General features: G+C 40.1%; 1 pseudogene; it reads left to right on the plus strand.

Moving 5' to 3' along the window:
* Positions 1 to 9550: 9550 nt before the first annotated feature.
* Positions 9551 to 10543, plus strand: LOC100940594 (annotated as a pseudogene).
* Positions 10544 to 26714: the final 16171 nt, after the last annotated feature.

Below are 26714 nucleotides of genomic sequence, written 5' to 3' on the forward strand. Positions count from 1 at the left end.
TGCCTTTATCCTTCCTTTGTCCTTTTCTCTCTCTTTTGTTATCTCTTTCCCCATTCTTTTCCTTCTTTGATCCCTTTCTTACTCTCTGTCTCACTTTCTGTCTCTCTGCTACACATTCAGGGAAACTTCTCTAGAAACACATGAACAAACTATGGAAGACATGTCTAAAGTATAGTCTTAAACTGTATACTTTAAAAGGGTGAATGGGGAGTATGTGAATTATATATGAATAAATTTGTCATTTTCTAATCTATGGGTTATTATCTATTATGAAAATAAAGACAATCTTCATCAAACCATAAACATGGATGAGCACTGTAAATCACACCTATAATTCTAGCACATTAAGAAGCCCAGGAAGAAAGATCACTGGAAGCCAGGGGTTCCAGACCAGAATGAGCAACAGAGTGAGACTCCACTTGTCCAAGATAAAATGCAAAATTTACCCAGCAGTGATGGCATTTGCCTGTACTCCCAGCTGCTGAGAAGGGTAAAGTCAGGAGGATCACTTGAGATAAGCAGTTTTCATTGCCTTGAGCTATGATGGTACCACTGTACTTTCGTGGGGCAAAGGGGGAAATGCAATATCAATTGTATAAGAGACACACTGTATATGTGCAGGAAAAGTCTGGCAACCTAGAAAATATTTTATACATGTAAACCAAATAGGATTTATTACCAGAATTGGTAGTCTATTTCAATATGGGAAAATCACCTAATAGTATACATTACATTAATAAAATAACTAAGAAAACCCACATGATCATCTCAACGGACACAGAAAAGGCATGTGATAGACACAACACATCTTGAACATAAAATACTTTAAAAATCTTAGATGAAAAGGGAACTTGTTCAGTAATATTAAGGGATATACAGATGATTGGATAGATTTAATGTGCTACATTCATACTATAGAATATTTTTTTTAAAAATCAAAAGGAATCAAGTATTTATTTATATTAAAATAGGAATGAACCTTAAAAACATTATGATAAGGAGAAAAGACCATTTACAAAAGACCACATATGTTATGATTCAACTTAGAGGAAAACATAAAGACAAGGCCAATTGGTAGGAGTATAGGGTAAGTGGGGGAGTGGGGAAGATGAAAGTGACTGCTACCAGGTATCGACTTTCTTTGGTTGGAGGGAGGAGAAAAAGTTCTAAAATTAGATTGTGATGATAGCTGTACAATTTTGTGAATATAGTAAGAAACACAGATTTGTATCCTTTAAAAGTGAACTACTTATTTTCATAAAGCTACATAAAGATGTTTTCTAAAACTTTAGGTGCTCAAAATGCTCACAGCATAAGAAGTACCCAAGTAGTGAGAGCGCCTGAGGAGACAGTCAACCCTATCCTCTGCTCACACATGCTACAATGAATTGACATAGAAGGCAAATATTTCCATGCTATTGAAGTTGTCATTTTTTTCTTTGAGACGGAGTGTCACTCCTTCACTCTGGTGAAAGTGCCCTGAAGTAATTGTAGCTAACAGCAATCTCAAATCCTATTGTCTCAGCCTCCTCAGTATCTGCGAGGACAGGTGCCACCCCACAATTCCCAGTTACTTTTGACCACCTGCTTCTGCCTCCCAGACTGTTAGGATTACAGGGTTGAGCCACCACTGCAGACTTTGAAGTTGTGATATTTTTAAACCTACTGTTTGCAATCAGCAGTGGTGCTTCATGCCTATGTTCTTGGCACTTTGGGAGGCCCAGTCAGTTGGCTTGTCTGAGGTTCTGAATTGGAGCCCAGCCTAAACCAGGGTGAGACCCCCATCCCTGAGGAATAAAAAATGGCCGGACATTGTGCCAGCACCTGTAGTCCCAGCTGAGGTAACAGGTTCACTTGATGATGACACTTGAAGATTGGTACAAGCTATGATACAAAGACACTCTACCAAGGGAAACAAAATGAGACTCTGTGTCAGTATATAAATGAAGAAAATCATTGTGACAGGACTTACCCTACATTTTCTACTTTTACCATGGATCTAGTTTTGAAATTTTACACCTAGATTGAATGTCAATTAGAGAAAATATTATAAAAGCAGGGGATTATTTTCCTAAAAACTATATTAATGAAGCCTTTTGATTTTATGTAATTCTTACCTTTTGACACCCTGGATTGTTGCAGTCCCCTGGAACTTTCCCCTACAGTGAATTCTTGCCTAAAATCAGGCTTTTCATATGCACACTAACCAATCCAGAGTGTCCCCTCCATGTCTTCTGTTGGGCTCTATCAATCTGGGCCAATATTAACATGCCCCAATCACTCCAAGGCCAGGGAACCAGACATCTCTGGACAACCCCTACACTTCAGATCCACTGAAAATATCCTAACTAACCAATCCCAGTGCTACTTTTCCTGACTCACTCATTCTTCCCCACAGGGGCACAATAAACTTGTCCCTTTATGTAGTCCCTTCTTCCATCTGCTTACTGACACGTCCTTGTTGTTTTGGTCTTGAAAACTGTGAATAGCAAAATTTCTCTCTTTTCTTTTTCTTTCTTTTTTTCTTATTATTTTTTTTCCTTTTAATGAGACCTACTCTGACTCTGTTGCCTAGGCTAGAGTGTCATGGACTCTGCCTAGCACATAGCCTCCTAATACTCTTGGGTGGAAGGGATCCTCCTGCCTCAGCAACTTGAGTAGCAGAAACTACAGGCAAGTGCCACAATGCATGAATACCTTTTCTATTTTGGTAGAAACCGGGAGAAGAATTGGGGATTATTCTGTCTTGCTGTTGCTCAGCCTTGTCTCCAGCACCGGACCTCAGGGGATCAGCCCACCTTGGCCTGCCAGAGAAACCACATATTTTAATCCTGCTTATGCAAAGTTACTGAGCTGTAGTTATAATGTAACCTTTCCTAGGTCTTTGAGGGGTATTCAGTTTTCAGGGACTATTTTGCATATTTGTGGTGGCAATTTATCACCAAAATTATGAACAGATTTTTTGTTGTTGTTATTGATCAGGTTTCATTAGTGTATGTGTTTGGAATGTGTGGCCCAACATAACTCTTCAACTTGCAATGTGGCCTAGAGAAGCCTAAAGGTTGGACACCCTTGGCACTGAGTTCAGGAATGTTGGGACTTTCCAGATTGGCTGATATTTCCTATGATCATGATAAATAACTGGAACAATTGAGGAGGCTACTGGACAAAGATCCTAACCAGATGTTAACAGAAGACATTCAGTGAGAAACCTTCCTTTAAAAACAAGTCTATTCTAGAGAAATAAGTAAAACATCAAGGAGATTAGAACTGAGAATTGTATGAAATACCTGTCAGGTCTGTGAAATCAGTGTCTGATCTTTGTACTTGGGTTCTTGGTCTACAACATCCCAGGGCAGCAGTAGGTGTTAGCCACACACTTCCATTTTCTTCCCAATCCGTGACTTGAAAAGGGAAGAAAGGGTTGTTGAATACCTTTGCCAGAGTATAAAGAGACTTTACAAAGCAGGAACTGAATGTGGAGAAAGGAACCACACTATTTTGTAACAGTTTGAAACACAAAAAGAACAACAACAAGAAACCCTGACAGCCACTACACATGCCTAGCAGGGATAAGGCAAAGCTTGAAGATGGTCTGGACCTCACATAGCAACACCCATTGTGACCCAAATGTGACTATGTAGTGACTTTATCCTGTAATGGTCAATGATACTAAGTTGTCTTTTCTTCTCACTTCAGATGTTGCCCCTGAGATGTTTGAAAAAGGATACTTTTTAGCCTTCCATCCATAGAGAGAGAAATGTTCTCCCATTTGTGCTTTATTGATTCTATTGACAGTTAAGTTTCCCAGAACTGGGTTGATACAACAGTTAAAATTTGTACAGCAGAGTGACTCAAGTTGCATTACAGCTGACAAAATTGGACGGAGTCACTTAAGTGGGATGCTATTTCAAGGACTTGTTTTGACACATACCTCAAAAGATCCATTTTATGGAAGTTTACTATGCCTGGCTACAGCCTCAGTTTGCTCAAAGCTTCACAGGTCTTAAAGCATGTCTACTTTGCTTGAACCATCAAGGTAATTTTGGTTTTTTTGGATGATGAAAATATTTATTTGTTGGTTTGCTTGTTTGTGTGTGTGTGTGTGTGTGTGTGTGTGTATGTGTATGTGTGAGTGTGTGGGTATTTTTGAGATTCAGTTTCTGTATATTGCCTAGACTAGTCTTTTGAAGCCTCAGCCTAGATCATAGCAACCTCAAACTCCAGGATTCAGGCAATACTCCTGCCTGAGACTCCCATGTAGGAAGGACTAGGAAAGCCTGACACAGTGCCTAGATAATTTTCCAATTTCTGAGGAGAGATATGGTCTGATTCTTGGTCATTCTGCTCTCAGCACCCTGTAGTTCAATAATTCCACTCATCTCAGCATCCCTGGTGGCTAAGATTATAGGTGTGAGCCACTAAGTTTGGTCATTTTCTCTTTCTTTCTTTCCCTCCCCCCCCCTCCTTTTGTCTGTCCCTCACTTTATCCTTCCTTCCTCCCATTCTCTCTCTCTCTCTCTTTCTGTTCTTTTCTTCCTTTCATCCATTTCTGTCCTCTCTCTCTCATTGTCTCTCTCTCTTTTATACATTCAGGGAAACATTTCTAGTAATGAATAATCTATAGAAGTGCTCCCTGAATTTATAGGGATCACTTCTATAGAACTCTATAATTTCAATGGGTGATTTGTCAAGTGTGTGAATTATATCTGAATAAAGTTGTTATTTTTTATTCTATGGGCTAATATCTATTATGAAAACAGAGGAAAAACCTTCACCAAAACATAAACATGGATTAGCACCACAGCTGACACTTATAATGCTAGCACTATTTTTTTTTATTAAGTCAAATACACATAGATCATGACTGCATTCATGCATTTTGCAAAAAAGATATTAGCACCAGATTATTCATTGCAGCTCAATTCTTAATATTGCTAGCACTTTAAGAGGTCGAGGCAGGAACGTCATGGAAGCCTGGGTTCCAGACCAAAATGAGAAATATTGCTAGACCCCTCTTGTCAAAAAGAAAAATGAAAAACTTACCCAGCAGTATTGGTATGTGCCTGTCCTACCAGCTGCTAAGAAGGATAAAGTCAGGAGCATCACTTGAGGTATGCAGCTTGCATTGCAATGAGCTATGGTGGTACCACTGTATTTTTCTGGGGCACAGAAGAGGGAAACACAGTCTCAATCTATCAGAGATATACTGTTTAGTGGCAAAAAAAAAAGTCCAGTTGCATACACAATATTTTATACATGTATCCCAAATGGGATTTATTGCCAGGAATGCTAGTTTAGCTCAATATGGGACATTCAACTAATAGAATAAATTACATTAATAGAATCAATAAGAAAAACCACATGGTTATTTCAACACACTCAGATAAGACATCTGATAGACGCAACATATCCTGAAGATAAAATCTTTTTTTTTTTTGAGACAGAGTCTCAAGTTGTCATTCTGGATAGAGTGCCATGGCGTCACAGCTCACAGGAACCTCAAATTCTTGGGCTTAAGGGATTCTCTTGCCTCAGCCTCCCAAGTAGCTGAGACTACAGGTGCCCACCACAATGTCCAGCTGTTTTTTGGTTGTAGTTGTCATTGTTGTTTGGGAGGCCTGGGCTGGATTCAAACCCACCAGCTCTGGTGTATATGGCTGGCACCCTAGCCGCTGAGCTACAGGCACCAAGCTGATCATAAAATCTTCTAAAAATCTTGAAAGAGAAGGGAACTTCTTTAGTGCTATTAATGGGATCTACACATGACTGGATAGATAAAAAGTGCTATATTCATACGATGGAATATTTTTTAACAAGCAAAAGGAATGAAGTACATACTTATCTTACAATAGGAATGAACCTTAATAAAATTATGAAAAAATGCCATTTAGCCTTGGAGAAAAGCAAATGTAAAGTCAGGGTGAATCGTTTTATTTCTCTTAATCATTTTTGTTCTTTTCTCATTTGATGGGTGAATCAGGGGATATGCCCATATACAGTTCTGGGTTCACATCTTATCACCATGAATAAAAGCATGCAGTATATACCACAAAGGAAAGACCAGCAGGCAAAGGATCACAGCCAGGTAATCACAGATTTCCATCTCACCTTCAGTGTGGAATTTACTGGGATGATCTTTACTGTTGTGTCCAGGGACACCTGAGGGCATGTTTAGCCACTGGCTGCTGCTCTGAGGTTTCAGGCTACCCACTGGCAGGCTCAGAATTGGCTGTTCTGACTGGACGCTCACATTGTTGCAACGTAAGTCTCATAAGGAAGTGATGAAGGTTTGATTTTTCAAAAATAAAAGAATGTAGCCAGGAAAGAGCCAGAATGAGAAAATTCAGAATGAGTTATAGGAATAATAATGGTTTCTGGGGAGTCTGAGTTAAGTATTGTGTCATGAAAGGGCTATATATGTAAGCAGCACTGAAATACTGAAGAAGATGAGAAGAAACCAAAGAATGAGGCAGACAATCCAGTGTGTCAGTGGTTTGTTGGGGAACTTACTGATGAAAGGTGGTTTATTGGGGAACTTACTGATGAAAGCATAGACTTCAGTGGCAGAAAGATAGGTTACTCCCCACTATTACTTCCTCCACAGCCAGGGTAGTCTGCCATAGGGAAAGAGTGTGCATGCATCTGCAGAGGTGATCAAAAGGCAACCCCACAGACCAGGCAAAAACACTATGTGTATCAGCCTAGAATTTGTGCAATGGCATCAAGGTTGATTTGCTCTAAGGCAGAATTTATGCTGAATACATATTCTCACACTAAGGGAAGTAAACAAAGTAAGAAGCAGGAGGCATTCACTGGACTCAGGTTAATAGGAAGTTAATGTGGCAGATTGACATCGAAGATGGAGTCACCTTTGTCTCCACAGCTATAATTTCTGGAACTTTGTGATTCAGTTATTTATGTACTGTGTTTTAGTAATCATTTATGATTTATATGAACTCTCCATAATATAGGTAATGTTGAACAACATTATGGAATGCTTAGAGAAGAAACAGAAGATATTAACAAATGGAAGAACATACTATTCTCTTAGGTGGGAAGAAGCAACATTGTAAAAATGTGCATACTACCTGAAGCAATGCACAGATTTCATGCAATTCCATTAAAATAGCGGTACCAGACTTTGAAAAAATATTTCTTCACTGTCTATGGAGTCAGGAAAAATAAAAGTATGCCCAAGACAATACATAGTAATAAAAACAAAGGCCATATTATAAGTATTTGTGTCAATTCTGTTGAGTATAGGGTAAAAATGTCTGAACACAATAATTAAGTAAATGAGGTGAAGGCTATATTAACCAGTTTGATGTAAACATTCCAAATTGTATATAAAATCAGCACATCGTACCCCATAAATGCATTAACATATACATGATCTATGTGTTTACGACTCAATAATTAAAAAAAAAAAAAAAAACCTCTATTCTCCAAACAAACAAACAAAGAAAAAGCCTAAGGACCATGTGAGCATCAAATTGTCTTCTCAGAGCCACAGCTCCTGTCCCAAATGAGCTGTACCAAACCACAGCAGTATGGTTTGTAGGTGGCATGCTCCCAATTTGGGGGGGGGGTCAGGTTGTAGGTAGTGTTCCACAGATTTGAGGGGTTTGTGGTGCGTAGCATCCTAATGGGATGGGAGGAAGGTGGCTGTGGCATCTGCGTGTCTTTTGAACTTTTCTGTTCAGATGACCTTTTGCTTCTTGAAACATTGTTCACATTCTCCAAGCCAGGCAACAGGAAGCTCATAGATTGGCAGATGGCTAGTGTGATTGTTGGATGCGATTCACACCCCAGGAGGACTATTCAATCAACTTGAGGCACTGAATCTCTCTGAATGGCTACCCCTGTGACTTTTCATCTGTTCAGAGGGGGAGTTATCCAGAGACGTTGGCCAACAGGAGTACAAAATGATACCCAGCCACTCAATGTGGCCATTTTCTTTTCTAGGTTCTTCTCAGCAGCTATCTCCACCATGGCTGAGCCTTCCCCTGGGATGTCCTCTGGCGCTATCTGCCCTTCTGCCAAAGAACCAAAAGAAGCTGAGTTATAGATGAGTAGAGGCAGAATCAGCTGGGTCCGTGCAGTCATAACCCCAGCCAGGCAGGTGACAGTTTTGATGCCTAATTCCCTTGGGTCCTGAATATGGAAGCCGTGAATGGCATGGATTAGTTTGATCACAATATCTCGTAGCAAATCACTGAGGAGGCCTACCACCTGGCTCACTACTACAAGTGCTCAACTATCACCTCGAGAGAGATCCAGTCCACCCTGTGCCTGAGGCTGTCCAGAGCACATCGGCCAGCACACAGTGTCCAAGGCCAACAAAGCTATCACCCAGCACACCATCCACAAGTGACCCACATGAGGAATGACTGAGACTGTAACCCAAAGGCTGTTCTCAGAAACACACACAGTTCTCCTAAAAGAACTGTAGCCCACCGCAAGGGGATGGAGGCACAGAGTTGAGTTTGGGGCCAGATAGCAAGTGAGTTCTTCAGAATTTGGGGACCGTGTGGCAAGTGCCATCATCCTCATGTATGATTAAATTGTCAAGTGGTACTTTATGTGTGATATTGCAACAGATAAAGTGTGCAAGCAGATAAAAAGCCAAGCATATCCTAAGAACATCTTTCCCCATATGTCCCATTTTTTAAAATTCATTTCAACATGAAAATTATCATAGACACCAGACTAAAAGAGCTAAACCATATTTTAAAAACATCATCTATGTTTCAAGCTCCCAAGAGTCTGAAGTTAATATCCTAATTCACTCTAATTGTTTAGATTCTTACCGTGTGGAGCCTGAAATCTTTCCTCTTTAAAACAAAAACCTACTTGACTTGCAATTTTCATGCATGGGGAAACTGGCCAATAAGACCCCAAGTCCCAGGTTCCAGAGACTCAGCCAGTGAGATGGTTGCAGCCTCTGGGCTCCACTCATTTCCCAAAGTGTGGGAAGGTTGCTTCTGCTAAAGCAGTAAGAAGCTTGACATGAAATTGAACCCAGAGGTTGTAGAGAAACAGTGAATTTTTTACCTGTGCTTGTTGGCTTGCTGTTGTTTGTTTGTTTTTTAACACAACGATTTGAAAATATGATTCAAGACCTGGGAGAAAGACATGCGTCATGCTCCTTGCATCAAATCAGAAGAGGAACAAGGTCAGCGATTAAAAGAAGTAGGGTGACTTGTGTTTGCTTAAGCAATTTGAATGTTAATGTTTATGTCACTGTTAATATATTTTAATTTTGGTCTTCAGTGTTTATTTTGCCGTGGACAACATTGAGGACTGTCTTGGTCCGTAGGTGGGAGGGTGGTTACAGGGTCTATTGTCTGTTTTTGACTATGTAGTTTGATCCCAGCCTTTATGGAGCTTTCTTTGGGTAGAGGAGAGAAGCCCCCATGGCCACCCTCATATCCTCCAGACCCTAGACTGGGAGGGACCAGGACCCAATAGCATCCCTTAGCACCCATTGTTCTCTTCTCTGTTGTTGCATCCCCATCATGTCCCAAGATCAGATGGTGCCCCATAGATGGTCAGCTTTCCCCAGAGGGTTAAAAAGAAGAGAGTGAAATCATGGTCTATAAGTGAACTTTTAGCTCCAGAAGCTCCATTTGACAAGAAATGTGGCCTTGAAGATTGTACTGTTGCTTTTGCTCCAATTCTTCATACTTTGTTGGTCACAAGTACATCGTACAGTAAAACTTGTTCTGTAGTCCCAGTGCCTTTGTCTCGCATGGCACCAAGAATGTTACAAATTCAAGCAGTTAAAATTGTCAAGGGAAAATAGTGATGGTGGTCAGAAAAATAAGCCTTATGAACATATTTTAGACTGTGGAGATAGAGTCTGGAGTCTTGCCTCTGGGTCTTCAGTTCAAGAAAAACAGTTGCTGTGTAAATATAGAATGGCATCAATTCAAATTTGGACAAGATCAGCTACTCCTTGCCATGGAGCTAAACAATGGGTGTATGAGGCTGCACCTGTGGCTTAAAGGAGTAGGGTGCCATCCCCATATGCTGAAGATGGCGGGTTCAAACCAGCCCTGACCAAAAAAAAAAAAAAAATAACTGGGTGTTGTGGTGGGCGCTTGTTGTCCTAGCTACTCGGGAGGCTGAGGCAAGAGAATTGCCTAAAAAAAAAAAAAAAAAAAACAAAAAAAAACAATGCATGTATCAAAATGTGGGATTTATATACAGGAAAACTCCTCCTTAACATGATAGAAGTTCATCATTTCATACTGAAGTGGTCAGAGATTTAACTTTTGCTCCACATGGAAGCTTGGTCTTAGCGTCAACTTCAAGAGACCAAATTTTCAGAGTATGGCACCTGAAAGATGATGGAAACTTGATGAAATTGTTCAGGGGACATCAGAAATGGGTGTACAGCTATGCATTGTTTCCATACCCTTCTATGCTGTGTTCATTTGGAACCAGTGAAGCAGTTTTTGGTTGGAATAGGAATAAATATACCATGATACAGCATCTAGAAGGACATCACCATGAGGCATATTGCAAGTCTTGCTGATGACAAAATGGTGAGGTTCTGGAGAATTGATGAGGATTATCCCATACAAGTTGTACCTTTGAACAATGGTCTTTGTTGTGCCTTTTCTACTGATGGCAGTGTTTTACCTGCTGGGACACAGGATGAAGGTGTCTATTTTGGGGCCACTCCACAGAAAGTCCCTCTCCTTCCACATTTATGTTGTATGCCAATCTGAAGTGTGATAACCACTCTGGAAGTCCAGGAGCTGGCAATTCCTTCCAACGTTTTGGAGTTTCTCTCCTATCATATTTACAAGAGTCTGCCTTCCATATTAGTAGGGAATGACAGCATACTCTTAAAACCTCAAGCTTTATTGACTTTAGCTATCTGTTTTCAAAGGTTTAGAAGATTTATTAAATTTGATACATTCTTATACTGCATTTTGATCAGCTGAGCTTTTAAAACATTATTTATAGACTAGGATTATAGAAATATTCTGAACATATCAAATGTAAATTTCTTTAATCTCTAACTGTGAAAACATAAACTTACATGTATACACTTAGATATATCTGGTTATATGTTGAATAGACCCTTTTGCTTCTACTTTTTAGTTCTAGCACGTGTATAGTGCTTCAGTAGAACCACAATATGTATTTTGCTCTGAAGTGGAAGGAATGTTTTGTTTTTGAGACAGAGCCTCAAGCTATCATCCTTGGTAGAGTGCTATCACGTCAGAGCTCACAGTAACCTCCAACTCCTATGCTTCAGTGATTCTCCTGCCTCAGCCTCCTGAGTAGCTAGGACTACAGGCACCTGCCACAACACTCAGCTATTTTTTGGATGTAGTTGTCATCATGTGGCAGGCCCAGGCTGGGTTTAAACATGCCAGCTCTGGTGTATGCGGCTGGCACTTTAGCCACTTGAGCTACAGGCGCCAAGCCAGGAAGGATTTTTTTTTTCTTTTTAATTCTGGGACACTGAGATGTTAAACACTGGCTTAAACTAAATTGTCTCATACAAGATATACTAGACTGGAAGGAGTCACATTAGACTAACCTGCAAATGAAGCACAGTTTTTGTATAGGAAAAGGTGAAGTTTGAATTTTGAATGTGACATTGTTCTAAAGAGGAAAATCAGAGCCAAGATATAACTAGGAAAATGATGCCTATCTCTCCTAACTTCTCCTCTAAATACTGCTGTGGGCCTTAATTTTGAAAAGCAGCTTGCTATTTTACCTGTTGGTATAGTGTTATACATATTAGTCTTCTTGAAAAATCCATCTTATGTGTTATTGCTAAGTATTTGAAATTTTTAAATAAGGGAAAGGAAAAATATTTTAAGACCATGGATCTTAAGACCTTTAAGAGGAGGACACCCTGGGCAAATTGAAGCAACACCAAAAATACATTAGTGGGATATGATCAAACTAAAAATCTTCTGCACAGCCAAGAATACAGTAAGTACATCAAGCTGACAGCCCTCAGAATGGGAGAAGATATTTGCAAGTTATTTTTCTGACAAAGGTTTCATAACCAGAATCCACAGAGAACTCAAACTTATTAATAAGAGAAGAATAAGTGATCCCATTTCAATGCAGGCAAGAGACTTGAACAGGGGCTTCTCTGAAGAAGACAGGCACATGGCCTACAGACACATGAAAAAAATGCTAATCATATTTAATCATACGAGTAATGAAAATCAAAACCACTTTCGGATATCATCTAACTCTAGTAAGAGTAGCTCACATGACAAAATCCCAAAACTATAGATGTTGGTGTGGATGTGGAGGGAAGTGAATACTTTGGCACTGTTGGTGGGAGTGCAAGCTAATGCATTCCTTTGTGAAAGCAGTTTGGAGAACACTCAGGGATCTAAAAGTACACCTGCCATTCGACCCTGCAATTCCTCGGCTAGATGTATATCCAAAAGACCAAAAATCACATTACAACAAAGATATTTGCACCAGAATGTTCATTGCAGCTCAATTCATAATAGCCCATTCATGGAAGAAGCCCAAGTGCCCACTGATCCGTGAATGGATTAATGAATTGTGGTATATGTATACCGTGTAATATTATGTAGTCTTAAAAAAAGATGAAGGCTTTACCTCTTTTATGTTTATATGGATGGAGCTGGAATATATTCTTCTTAGTAAAGTATCACAAGAATGAAAGTAAAAGTATCCAATGTACTCAGTACTATTATGAAACCTATTTAAAATCACTCACATATTCATAAAAAAAGATAAATCACAACTATAGTGCATGATGAGGGAAGGAAGAGGAAAGGGATGGGAGGGGAGGGGGGAGATTTGGTGGAGGGAGGGTAAATGTGGGACCACAACTATGGTGCATATAGCAAGGGTACATGTCAAATCTACTAAGCATAGAGTATAAATGTCTTAGCACAATAAGTAAATGAGGTTAAGGCTATATCAACAAGTTTGCATATATCTTAGCACAATAAGTAAATGAGGCTAAGGCTATATCAACTATATCAACTAGTAAGCATTCCAAATCAGTACATTGTACCCCATAAATGCATTAATGTATACATAATCTATGTATTTATGACTAAATAAAGACATTATGTTTCTGCTGGATGATATTGGTGACTTTCCAAAGAGAAGCAATACAATATATCAGCTTTTACCTTTTGTTATTTATCTTTGTTATTTTGCTTTGTTTTTATTCCCGAGTAATGTCTTGGCTATTTGAGGTTTTTTCTTATTCCATATAAAATGAAGTATTATTTTTTCAAGATCTTTAAACTATGACAGTGGAGCTTTAATAGGGATTGCATTAAAGTTATATACTGCTTTGGGTATTATGGACATTTTAACAATATTGATTCTCCCCAGCCATGAGCATGGTATATTTTTCCGTTTGTTAACATTTTCAGCTATTTCTTTTCTTAGAGTTTCATAGTTCTCTGTATAGAGATCTTTCACGTCCTTCGTTAGGTAAACTCCAAAATATTTCATCTTCTTTGCTACTACTGTGAAAGAAATAGAGTCCTTGACTGTTTTTTCAGCTTGGCTGCTAATGGTATATATAAAAGCTACATATTTATGACTGTTGATTTTGTAAACTGAGAAGCTGCTATATTCCTTGATCACTTCTAGTTTTGTAGTTGAATCCCTGGTGTTTTCCAGATATACAATCATATCATCTGTGGCAAGTGAAAGTTCAATCTCTTCTAACCCTATATGGATGCCCTTAATTGCTTTTTCTTCCCTAATTGCAATGGCTAAAATTTCCATTACAATGTCAAAGAGAAGCGGAAACAATGGGCAACCTCTCCTGGTTCCTGATCTGAGTGGAAATGATTTCAATTTAACTCCATTCAATACAATATTGGCTATAGGTTTGCTGTAGATGGCCTCTATCAGTTTAAAAAATGTCCCTTCTATACCAATTTTGTTAAGTGTTCTGATCATGAAGGGATGCTGGATATTATCAAAAGCTTTTTCTGCATCAAATGTGAGAATCATATGGTCTTTTTTTTTAATTTGTTCATGTGATGAATTATATTTATAGATTTACGCATGTTGAACCATCTTTGAGATCCTGGGATAAAACCCACTTAGTCTTGGTGTACAATTTGTTTGATGTGTTGCTGGATTCTGTTGGTTAGGATTTTGTCGAATATTTTTGCATCAATATTCATTAGTGATATTGGTCTATAATTTTCTTTTCTTGTTGGGTCTTTTCCCAGTTTTGGGATCAAGGTGATGTTTGCTTCATAGAATGTGTTGGGTAGTATTCCATCTTTTTCTATATTTTGGAAAAGGTTGAGTAATATAGGTCATAGTTCCTCTTTAAAGGTTTGGTAGAGTTCTGACCTGAAGCCATCTGTTCCAAGGTTTTTCTTTTTAGGGAGATTTTGTATAGTGGATGCTATTTCAGAACTTGATATCGGTCTGTTCAACAATTCCAGTTCATTCTGGCTAAGACTTGGAAGATGGCATGCTTCCAAGTATTGGTCGATTTCCTTCAGATTATCATATTTCTGGGAATAACATTTCTTGTAATATTCATTAAGAATTTTTTGAATTTCTCAGGGGTCTGTTGTTATTTTATCTTTACCATTTCTTATTGACAATATTAGAGATTTTACTCTTTTTTTCTTGGTTAGACTGGCCAAAGGTTTATCTATTTTATTGACCTTTTCAAAAAACCAACTTTTTGATTTATAGATCTGTTCTATAATCCATTTATTTTCAATTTCATTTAATTCTGCTCTAATTTTGGTTATTTCTTTTCTTCTGCTGGGTTTGGGATTGGAATGTTCTTCCTTTTCCAGTTGCTTGAGATGTCCCATTAAGTTGTTAACTTCTTCTCTTTCTGTTCTCTTGAGGAAGGCTTGCAGTCCTTTAAATTTCCCTCTTAGGACTGCCTTTGCAGTATCCCAGAGGTTCTAATGACTCTTGTCTTCATTATTGTTTTGTTCTAAAAATTTGATAATATCCTTGATCTCGTCTCTGACCCACTTATCATTCAGAATAAGGTTATTTAGCTTCCATGTTTTTGTAAGAGACTGCAAATTCCTGTTGTTACTGAGTTCAACTTTTATTCCATGATGGTCCAAGAGGATGCATGGAATAATTTCTATTCTTTTAAATTTACTGAGGTTAGACTTATGACCTAAGTTGTGACAAATTTGGGGTATGTTCCATGGACTGATGAGAAAAATGTATATTTGGTTTTGTTATGATGAAATGTTCTGTAGATATCTGTTAGGTCCAAAAGTTGAATAGTTAAATTTAAATATAAATTTTCTTTGCTAAGCTTCTTATTGGAGGATCTATTCAACACTGCCAAAGGAGTGTAAATATCTCCGACTATGATGGAGCTGGAAGAGATCAAGTTGCTCATGCCACTTAGTGTTTCTTTTATAATTTGAGGTGCATTCTAGTTGGGTGCATGGATATTGATAATTGAGATCTTGTCATATTGATTATTACCCTTAACAAAGATAAAGTGGCCATCCTTATCTTTGTTTACCTTTGTTGGTTTAAACCCTATTGCATTTGTGAATAAAATTGCAACACCTGCTTTTTTCTGCTTTACATTTGCCTGTAATATAAATGACCATCCTTTCACCCTGAGTCTATATTTATTTGTCTTTTAAAGTAAGATGCAATTCTTGAATACTACATATATGCAGTCTGAGTTTCTGTATCCAATCAGCCAATCTTTGCCTCTTTAGAGGACAATTTAAACCATTCACATTGATTAAAATTCTTGACTAGCCTGGTAAAATTTTGGGCATTGAGTTTCTCAAAAGTCCAGTGGATATTTTTAATCCTTTTGCCATTGTGGAAGTTGGAATTTGATCAAAAGTTTCTGAGTGAGTTTTCTTTTTGTGGTGGAGGATTGCACTGGTCATTATGTAGGATAGGTTTGAGAATTTCCTGGAGAGCTGGTTTAGTTATGGCAAATTTCTTCAATATGTGATTGTTGTTAAAGAATTTAATTTCTCTATCATAGATTAAACTAACTTTAGCTGGATACAGGATCCTGGGTTGGAAGTTATTTTGTTTTAGGAGATTAAAAGTCAATGACCATCCTCTTATAGCCTGAAAGGTTTCAGCCAAGAGATCTGCAGTCATCCTAATACTCTTCCTCTTGTAGGTTATGGTTTTCTTATGTATTACTTCTTTCAGAATTTTCTCTTTAACCTTAACTTTAGTGAAGCTAATTATGATGTTCCTAGGGGATGTCTTGTTCATGTTGAGTCATGATGGGGTTCTGAAACTATCTGCTATGTGAATTTCAGGATCTCTTAGCATGTATGGAAAGTTCTCTTTCATAATTTCATGAAGAAAAGCCTCTGTGTTTTGTGAAGCAACTTCATCACCTTCAGGGATTCCTATGAGTCCAATCTTAGTTTTCTTTGAATTATCCAAGAGCTCTCTGAGAGAAATATCCATTTTTGCTCTCCATTTCTTTTGATTTTTGCTCTCCTGGGCTTGTTCAAAAGCTTTTTCTTCAATGTCAGAGATCCTTTCTTCTGCCTATTCTACTCTGTTATGGAGGGATTCCACTATATCTTTCAGATCTTTGAGGGCTACAACTTCTTGTCTCAGTGTTTCATAATCTTTGGTCATTTTATCTTTGAAATCATTGAATTCTTGAGACATCTTTTGAATAATTTCTTGAGATATCTTTTCAATAATTTATTGAATTCTTACTCCCTCCTTTCTTCCATTCTGTTAATCTTATTTACTATCCAAATTCCAAACTTGATTTGTGACATCTCAGACCTGTTTATGGCTGGGGTCTTCAATTGCATCTTCCCCATTTTTCTTTGGGAGAGTTGATCTACTCTGTTTATTCAAGTTGTCTGAGTTATTCCACTGATTCTGCCCCATGCTGAGTTTATCCTGTTTGGAGACCTTATCAGAACCGTTCATTCAGTGGCTTCTTTTGGTTACCCAGAAAGGCAGGGTGTGTCTGTCGTCTTCTCCTAGTTCTCAGGCGCTGGGGCAACTGGGGCACAGTGGTATGGCAGCAGCTGCACAAGAGCCTGCATAGCCAGATCAGACCTTGTTTGGCCTGCCAGGGCGAGCGGGGGTCAGGAGACCGGCAGTGGCCAGATAAGTCCTAGTTTGGCTCCACTGGTGTGACTGGGGGGCAGGGGAACTGCAGTGATGGTTTGGTGTGATTGTGCAGCCAGATCAGTCCCATTTCGGCCCTGCCGGTGTTACCAGGGGACAGGGGAATGACAGCAGCTGCACGTAGCACAAGAGTGGCCAAATCAGTCCTACTTCAGCCCTGCCAGGGCGATGGGTCGGGGAAGCAGGGGAATGGCGGCAGCTGGGTCCATCCTCGTTCTGCCCAGCTGGGCCAGCCATGAGGGCAGGAGAACGGCGGCAGCTGGGTCAGTCTTAGTTCAGTTCTGTCAGGGCGACCAGGGGGCAGAGGAACAGCAGTGGCTAGATAAGTCCTCATTTGGCCCCACTGGGGTGACTTGGGAGAAGGGGAACGGCAGCTGCTGGAACAGTCCTTCATCAGCCCTGCTGGGGTAACTGGGGGGCAGGGGAACAGCAGCAACAGTGTGGGGAACATGCACTGCCAGGTCAGTCCTAGTTTGGCCCCACTGGGGCAACCAGGGGACAGGGGAACTGCAGTGGCTAGATCAGTCCTAGTTCAGCCTTGCCAGAGCAACTGGGGGTCAGTGGAATGACAGAGGTGGTGCAGGGAATGTGCATGACCAGATCAATCCTAGTTCATCCCACTCCGGTTACTGGGGGGACAGGGGAACAGCAGCAGCTGGATCAGTCCTAGTTCAGCAACCTGGGGGGGGGCAGGGGAATGGGGCGCAGAGAACTCCTCTGCCACCACTCGCTGGACGGGGGAGGCACTAGCAAGCTGATCTGGGCCCTCCTGGCACAGGAGACCATAGCAGGGAACTCCTCCGCTGCCAACCACGGAACGCCCATGGCTCTAGCAAACAGTTCTGGGCCTTCCCAGAGCAGTAGACTCCTCCACAGTGGCCCAGCAAGTTGCATGTGTCTCTAGCAAGCAGTTCCAGGCCCGCCCAACACTGATGTCTAGAGCTGGGAACTTCTCTGCCACCACCCATGAGGCACACATGGCACTAGCAAGCCGATCTGGGCCATCCTGGCACAGGAGCCCGGAGTGGGGAACTCCTGCACTGCCACCCATGGGACGTGTGTGGCTCTAGCAAACAATTCTGGGCCTGCCTGGAGCTGTAGACTCCTCCACAGTGGCTCTGTGGGTTGTGTGTGGTTCTAACAAGCACTTCTGGGCCCGCCCAACACTGGTGTCTGGAACGGGGAACTCCTCCACTACTGCCTGCTGGGTGCACATGGCACTAGCAAGCCAACCTGGGCCCTCCCAGCGTGGAAGCCCAGGGCAGGGAACTTTTCTGCTGCTGCCTGTGGGACGCATGTGGCTCTAGCAAACAGTTCTGGGCCCACCTGGAGTGGTAGACTCCCCTGCTATGACTGTGTGGGTTGCGTGTGGCTCTAGCAAGCAGTTCTGGGCCCACCCAACACAGGTTTCTGAAGTGGAGAATCCTCCACTGGCTCCCATGGGGTGGGCATGTCTCTATCAAGCAGTTTTGGACCTACCTGGAATGGAGGACTCCTCCACTGCAACCTGCAGGGTGCGCGTGGCTCTAGCAAGTAGTTCTGTGCCTGCCCGGAGCTGGGGGCTCCTCTGCGGCCACCCAGTGCCTGCAAGAACTCTAGCAAGTAGTTCTGGGGCCCGCTTTGTACCTGTATTTTGTGTTCTTAAATGCTCTTCCATGGATATACAGCTTGCCAAACTTCTTTCTGGGCTCAACTCCCCGTCTTTGGCTTCACAGATTCTGATTCCATCCAGTTTTTCTTCCTTTGCTCAGGAGCCTCTGACAAGGGCTGCTACCAGTCGGCTATCTTCCCAGAATCTGGAAATTTTCATAATAATATTCTCTAGAATGGCTTCCATTTCTTTGGGACATTCTTCTTCCCCTTCTGGGATACCTATAACTCATATGTTTGAAAACGTTATAGAGTTCCACAATTCTATAAGTGAACATTCTGACTGCTCTCCTTTTCAGCCACTTTAACTATCTGAGTTACCTCGAGAGCTTTATCCTCTACGTCTGAGATTCTTACTTAGCATGGTCTAATCTGTTGTTGATAATTTCTACTGCAGATGGAAATTTTGGAGCATTTGTACTATCCTGGATGGAGGTGGAACACATTATTTTTAGTGAAGCCTCACAGGAATGGAGAAGTATGAATCCTATGTATTCAACTTTGATATGAGGAAAATTAATGACAATTAATGACATGATGGGACATGAGGTAAAGGGAAGTCAGATAGAGAAGAAGGGAGGGGATGAGAGAAAGGAAAAAAAGAAAAAAAAAGAAAAGAAAAGCAAATAGTGACTAATTCTTACATAAATTGGATTTAATTTTGACTAAAGTACATTGATTAAAGATTAATTAATTTATTTTTTTTGCAGTTTTTGTCCAGGACTGGGTTTGAACCCACCGCCTCCGGCATATGGGGCCAGCGCCTACTCCTTTGAGCCACCGATGCCACCTTAAACATTAATTTTTAATTCAACTTGTTAATATGTTGTTTAGGATATTGCATCCTCATTTATAAGTGAAATATGTTTGTAATTTCCCCTTTATAATAATATATTTTCTCCAATTTTAATATCAGGTGTATCCAGATTAAATTGAATAATTTTGAAGTATTTCTTCTTTTTCTATTGTCTCTAAAATTTGGAATGATCTGTTTTTTAAATTATCTTTTACTTTTATTTATAAATATTAGTTGTCTATTTTTTGATACTTTGGAAAAAAAATAAGGAGAAGTTAACTGGTAACTCCATACTGATCCTCAGAGTCAAAGCATTCTATAATAGACACATTCTTATTTGAGAATTTGAATGTTACTTTCTTTGCATTATTATTATTATTGTTGCTTAATATTTCAATGCAGCACTCATCTGATTTCTTTTCTGAATGTATTTATCTTTGTTCATTCTTTACAAGGTTTTCGTTTCTAGTCCTTATCTTAAACATTGGTGTTGTAATTATATTTTAAGCCTGTTTAATTTTCTGAAGGCAAAATATGGAAACCTAATAAACACATATATATATAAAAAAAAAAAAGAAAGAAAGAAAAGGTAGTCAAGCATTGTATCCCTTGCCTGTAGTTCCAGCCACTCCAGAGGATGAGGCAAGAGGATCCCTTTAACCCAAGTGTTGGATGTTGCTGGGTGCTAGGCTGATGTCATGGACAATATAGCCTGGGCAACAGAGTGAGAGACTGTCTCATGAAAAATAATAAAATTAATTAATTAATTAATTAATAAAGTTTGCTAGGCACAGTTTCAAAGAGCAAAATTATGAGAAGAGGTCAGTAGGCAGATAGAATAAAGGACTACAAAAGAGAAGAGATTTATTGTGGTCTCCAGAGGGAGGAGGGAACAATGAGTCAGGAGAAGTTCATTTGCTGTTGGCTCCTTAGGACATTGCCAGTTGATCTTATGGCTAGAAGGTGTCCAGAGGTGTCTGGTCACTTGTCTTGGACTGACTGGGACAAGGGCATATTGGCCCAGATTGAAAAGCCCAACATAGGATGTGAAGGTTATAATCTGGATTTTTTGGCATGCACAAGAAAAGCCTGATTTGAGTCAGGAATTAACAGTGTGGGAAGTTTAGAGTAACTACAAAAATATAAAATATCAAAGGGTCAGAGTTACATAAAATCCAAAGGCTTGACTAATAGAGTTTGTAGGAAAAAAATTTCCCTGTGAGAGAATAATTTCTCTAGTGGACATCTAATCTAGGGGGAAAATTTCAACACTAGAACTGTGGTCAAAAGTAAAAATGATAGCCAGGAATTGTGGCAGGCATCTATAATCCCAGCCACTTGGGAGGCTGAGAAAAGAAAATTGCCTAAGCCCAGGAAATGTAGTTTGTTGTGGATCTGTGTGACAAGATGGAACTCTACCGAGGGTGATAAAGCAAGACACCGTCTCTACCAAAAAAAAAAAAAAAAGTAAAAATGAGGGGTAACTCCACTACCAATGTTTTTGTCCATTTATGTACTGAGACAGAGTCTTGTTTTGTTGCCCTTGGGTGAGTGCTCTGGTATCACAGCTCACAGCAAGCTTCAACTGTTCTCATAAAGGAAAGCTATTCCACTAGCTGGTACTCCAGGCACCTGCATAATATCCAGTCATTTTTTATTCTTCAGAGATGGGGATCTCACTAGTGCTTAGGCTGGTCTCCAATTCAAAAGCTCAGACAATCCAACTGACTGGGCATCTAAAATTGCCAAGATGAGAGGAATGAAGAACCACTGCTGACACAAAGTATAGTTTGAAAAACATCACACCTTCAATGTCTGGGGTGGTGGCTCACCATAAGGGTGGTGAGTTCAAACCTGGCCAGGCCAAATTACAACAAAAAATAGCCAGATGTTGTGACGGGTGCCTGTAGTTCCAGCTACTGGGGAGGCTGAGGCAAAAGAATCTCCTAATCCCTGGAGTTGGAGATGATGTGAGCTGTGATGTCACAGCACTCTACTGAGGGGGACAAAGTGAAATTCTGTCTCAAAAAAACAAACAAACAATGAATAACACCCTACTTAAGTGACTCCATGCAGTTTTGTCAGCTGTGGTGCAGCTGGAGTAACACTGCTGTACAAAATTTCAACTGTTGTGTCAGCCAAAGGCCGGGAATCTCAACCATCAATAGAATCAATAAGGCACAAATGGGAGATCACTTCTCTGTCTGTGGGTGGAGGGCTAAGAAGTGTCCTGGATCAAAAACATGTGGGACACCAGCTAAAGTGAGCAGAAAAGGCCAGTTAGTGTCTTTGACCAGAAGCCTGGATCCCAGGAAATTACAGGATGAAGTCACTACATGGTCCTCATGACATCACAATGGGTGTTGCCCTGGGTTACCATCTTTAAGCTTAAGTTTATTCTTGCTAAGTATGGGTAGTGGCTGTCCAGGTTGGTCATTGGCTTCAAAATGTTACACAAGAATGGGGTTCTTTTCTCCACACTCAATTCCTGCTTTCTAAAGTTTGTATCTAAGGCCAATGAATACAAAAACCCTTTGTTTCCTTTTCACGTCATGGATCTGTAAGCAAATGGAAGAGTGAGGTTTGTACTCAGTGATGCCTGGGGATGTTATAGACCAAGATTCCGAGCCCAAAGATCAGAAAGTGATTTGACAGACCTGACAGGTATGTAAAAAAATTCTCACATCAACTTTTGTTGAGGTTTTACCTCTGTCTCTAGAGAAGCCTTGTTTCAGATGGTAGGTGTCTCACTGAATTTCCTCTCTCAAATTCTGGTTATGCAATCTGTCTAGTAGTGTGATCTGCACCAGCAGTTATTTATAATGATCATGGGAAATATCAGCCTACCTTGAAAGGTCCAACATTCCTGATGTCCAGGCCATGTGTGTCCAAACATTTGGCTTCATGGCCCTGTAGGAAGTGGAAGATTTCTTGGGCCATACGTTCAATAAAGAATGACTAATGAAACCTGATAAGCAAAAAAAGAGATGTGTGCATAATTGTGGTGATATCTGCCACCATGGATATGCAAAACAGCCCTGACATAATCCCTATGTGTCACTAGGGCCTGAGGATTAGACACTCCTCAAAGACCCTGGTAACGTAATTCCTTAAGTAGACTTCAATGACTTTTGTCATGCATGACTATAATATTTGGATGCTCTGGGAGGCCAAGGTGGACTGATCCAAAGATCTCAGTGGGCGGAGACAAGGCAGAGAAACAGCAACAGTCCCTCAGCCCTGATCTCCCAACTGGTTTGCTCTAATATGGAAAAGGTTGTCAAGTGTTGTGGCCTTTGACTTCAGTTCCAGGTACTCCAGAGGCTGAGGCAGGAGGATCCCTTCAACTCGAAAGTTGGATGTCACTGGGTTATTGGCTGAGGGCACAAAACTCTCTCTTGGGCAAAACAGTGAAATTCTGTCTCATGAGAAAGAAAGAAAGAAAAAAAGAAAGAAAGGAAGGAAGGAAGAAAATTTGCTAGTCAGTTTCCAAAAGAAAAAGTATGAGGAGATGTCAGTAGGCATATGGAATAGGGGACTACATAAAGGAGGACATTTATTGTGGCCTCTGGGGGGGCAATGAATCATGACAAGTATGTTTGTGATTGGTTCATTAGGATATTGCCAGTTGGTCTGACACATAGGGGTTGTCCAGAGCTGTCTGGTTTATGGCCTCCGAATTATTGGGAGAAGGTAATATTGGCCCAGATGGAAGGAACCCAACAGAAGGGGTGGAGGGTGTACTCTGGATTTTTTAGTATCCATATGAAAAGCTTGACTGAAGTCAGGAATTCACTATGTGGCCTCTTTAGAGTAACTATAAGAATCTAGGATATCAAAGGATCAGATTTACATAAAATTCAAAGGCTTGACTAACACAGGCTTTAGGAAAGCAATTTCTCTATGAGAAAAAGTTTCTCTAGTTGACATCTAATCTAGTGGTAAAATATGAATTCTAGATCCGTGGTCAAAAGTAAAAATGAGGGATAATTTTCCTATCAATGGTTTTCTCCATTTATGTATTAAGAAAGAGTCTCATTTTGTTACCCTTGGTTGAGTGCCCTGGTATCATAACTAACAGCAAGCTGTGCTTCTTTTCATCAAGCGAACCTATTGCCTTAGGTGGGACACCAAGTGCCTGCATAAAATCAGGCCTTTTTTATTTTTCAGAGATAGGGATTTCACCAGTGCTAAGGCTGATCTGCAATTCAGAAACTCAGACAATCCAACTGACTGGGCCTCCCAAAGTGCCAAGATGAAAGGTATAAAGAACCACTGCTGGAAACCAATCATAGTTTGAAAAATATCTCAACTTTGGGATATTGTGGCTTAGTGAGTAGGGCACCAGTCCCTTATAGCAAGGGTGGCAGATTTTAACACAGTCCCGGACAAAGTGCAACAAAAATAAGAAGAAATAGCCAGGCTTGGTGTCAGCGACTGTAGTCCCAGCTACTCTTGAGACTAAGGCAAGAGAATCGCCTAAGCAAAGGAATCCAAAGTTCCTGTGTGCTGTGAGGCCATGGCACTCTACCCAGGGCGATAAAGTGAGACTTTATGAGAAAAAAGAAAATTAAATAAAAGCATAAAGAAAACTAACAAAAAAAGAAAAAGAAATTTCCTGGTTAAAACACTTGAGGGATACCATCTGAAGTGAGCAGAAAGATCACTTAGTATTTTGATGAGAAGCCTAGATCCCAAAACATTACAGGATGAAGTCACAACATTATCACCGTGGATGACATCACAATGGGTGTTGCCCTGGGTTACCATCTTTAAGCTTAACCTTATTCTGCTAAGAATGTGTAGTGGCTATCTGGGTATGTTGTTGGGTTCAAACTGTTAGAATAGTAAGGGGTTCTTATCTCTATGCTCAATTCCTTCTTCCAAAAGTTTGTTTGTATATCCAGCAAAGGCATTCAGCAACTCTTCCTTTCCACTTCATATCACGGATTTTTAAGCAAGTGGAAGAGTATGGTTTATACTTAGTGCTGTCTTGGGATGTTATAGACCAAGAACCTGAGCCCACAGATCAGACAGTGATTTCACAGACCTGAAAGGTATGTCACACAATACTCAGTTCTACTTTTCCTTTTTTTTTTTTTTTTGAGACAGAGTCTCAGGCTGCCCCCCTGGGTAGAGTACTGTGGCATCACAGCTCACAGCAACCCTCAACTCCTGGGTTCAATCTAGTCTTCTGCCTCAGCCTCCCAAGTAGCTGGGACCACAGGTGCCTGCCACAATGCCCAGCTATTTTTTGGTTGCAGCCATCATTGAAGGCCCGGGCTGGATTTGAACCTGCCACCTTATGTGTATGTGGCTGGCATCTTAGCTCTTTGAGCCATAGGCACCGAGCCTACTCAGTTCTACTTTTTGTGATGTTTGATTTCTTTCTCTAGATTAGGCTAGTTTTGAAAGGTAGGTCTCCTACTGAAGGTCATCGCTCAACATCTGGTTAGGCACTGTGTCTAGTAGTGTACTCCATAGCTGCAGATATTTATGAGAATCATTGGAAATATCAATCTTTCTGGAAAGTTCCAACATTCCTCAACTCCAGGCCAGGTGTCTCCAAATGTTTGGCTTCTTGGGCACATAAGAAGTAGAAAAATTATGTTTGGCCACAAGTTCAACACAATCACTAAGGAAATCTGATAAGCAAAAAAGAGATGTGTAAACATTTGTGGGGATATCTTCCACCACGGATATCCAAAACAGTCCTGATATAATCCCTATGTGTCATGGGGGCCTGAGGATTGGAAACTCCTCAAAGCCCCTGATAAGTTCATTTCTCATACAGAGCTCAATGACTTTTGCAATGCATGACTAAAATATGTGGTTGCTCTGGGAGACCAAGGTAGGTGGATACCAAGGTAGGCTTATCCCCTGAGCTCAGGGGTTGGAGACAAGGCTGAGAAACAGCAAGATAACCTCTGCCCTGATCACACACCATGTTTTTACTAAAATATAAAGGTTGTCAAGTGTTGAGGCCCTTGTCTTTAGTTTCAGCTGCTCCAGAGGCTGAGGTAGGAGGATCCTTTCAATGCAAGAGTTGGATGTTGCTGTGTGCTAGGCTGATGTTATGACACTCTAGCCTGGCAACAGAGTGAGAGTGGGCCTCACGAAAAATCAAAAAAAGGAAGAAGGAAACAAAGAAAATTTTCTAGGCATAATTTTCTTTCTTTTTTTTTTTTTTTTATTTACATAGGACATTTATTAACGGAAAAAGCATCCTGAGGGACCAGGACCATCTTAATTTGCCAGCAAAACCAGACAGATGCAATACATTGTAATAGAAATAAAAGTTTTCTTTTTCCATAAAACCAAGTCTAGGAATGCAAGTAAACGTCTATGCAAATATAAAGGCTGTTGGACCAATCTTCTGTATAAATGCCTTCCAAAGTTCCATTTCAGAGACAGGGATGAGGGATTTGGGGGAGACAATCTTTGAATCAACATTTTACCTTCAATTCTTTGCTTCACTGACTTCTGACGGTTTGGCAAATTGGGGGTCATCACATTTAAAAGAAATGCTGCCAAAGCTTGACAAATGCAATCTAAGAAGATAATATAAATTCCAAATGCCTGTGCAATTTTCTGTAGTTCCCAGCATTCTACTTCAAACTGTTACCAGATTTTAAAACTTAAGCCATTCTTTAGATGTGAAATTTTAGCAAAAGGCATTATCTAAATTATGAGATAATTAAGGTAACACTGACAATCATATGCCAAAAACTCAAGTCTCGGGACATTTTGTTATTCTGGGTGATATGAGCAGTGAAGGGGACGTCTGCAGGATTGACTTTGTTTTTGAAACATTTTGAAAATTTTCCACTCTGATTTCATCTTACAGGTCCTTTAGTGTATGTTCAGGAATCTACCTCTTGAGAATTAAGATACCATTTAGTCACTCCTTTATGTCAAACGTTACATAAACCAACTTCAAAATATCAGTGCAGAATAGAACTAGGAAGACAAGACAACATAAACCTTCAGTAATTATTGAAGAATGGTATGACCTCAACCAAAAGCAGATTAGAAAACTCTAAGAAACATCAAAGGTGGCCTTTTTAGGGAGATTCTAAAAGAAAAATTACCATTTGAAATAACCTCTGTACATCAACTTTGAGAATTTTTTTTTTTT

The sequence above is a fragment of the Otolemur garnettii genome, unplaced genomic scaffold, assembly GCF_000181295.1.
Source record: "Otolemur garnettii isolate 467f Iridium unplaced genomic scaffold, OtoGar3 scaffold00289, whole genome shotgun sequence".
Classification (NCBI taxonomy): domain Eukaryota; kingdom Metazoa; phylum Chordata; class Mammalia; order Primates; family Galagidae; genus Otolemur; species Otolemur garnettii.